Source organism: Micropterus dolomieu, linkage group LG16 (assembly GCF_021292245.1).
Source record: "Micropterus dolomieu isolate WLL.071019.BEF.003 ecotype Adirondacks linkage group LG16, ASM2129224v1, whole genome shotgun sequence".
Classification (NCBI taxonomy): Eukaryota; Metazoa; Chordata; class Actinopteri; order Centrarchiformes; family Centrarchidae; genus Micropterus; species Micropterus dolomieu.
This window is the reverse complement of record NC_060165.1, coordinates 17351841-17352656: the sequence shown is the minus strand read 5'-3', so window position 1 is coordinate 17352656 and position 816 is coordinate 17351841.

The window sequence follows — 816 nt, the reverse complement described above, 5'->3', positions numbered from 1 at the left end:
ACCCCACCCCGCCACCCCCCCACCCCAACCCCCCGTCTTCTGCACCGCCCTGAGACATGTGTGTTGTGAGGCAAATGAGCAGGAAAGCTGGGGGAACTTCAGAGTTCGACTGTTGGAACAGAACAAGGGGGCCCCCACAGCGAAGTTATATAACAGCAAGAAATCTAGCTGTATTCTCACATGAAGAACATTACTCTCTTTTGCAGACGCATGCTGAGCTCTTATACCATGAACATGGACACTACTTTACATGCATGTCTTTTTGCAGTCTGGACAGACGCAAAACTCCTGATGTCTAAGTGATTCTTTCTAGACATGAAGTTTCTTCACTGTGAAATGGAGAGGATGTGATCTCATCCAATTAAAATCCATCCAATGTCGCTTGCTGTTGATGACTTAATCCAGGCATCCTCTTTGTGCTAGTAGAAAAAGTTGTGTTCTTCGAGGGTTTATACAGTACATCAGGAAAATTCTCCCAATGTTGCAAATTTAGGACCATTCTCACAATCAAAAGCAAGCAGGCAAAAGTTTGACATTTTGGGTAATATGCTTATTTGTGAGTTAGATGAGAAGATTGATACCATTCCTGCAGCACGTTAGTGTAGCACAAAGACTGGAAACACGGGGGGATCAGCTAGTGTGGCACATAACCCTTCATAAAACAACAAGTAGTTGTTTTTACACTTTTGTTTTCGTGCGGATTAAACAAGCCAAATATGACGTGTTAATTAATGAGCTTTAGATCTGCAGCTAGATGGATTTTGTTTTCTTTGGACAGAGTCAATATAGTGTTTCCCGATGTTTCCAGTCTTTGTT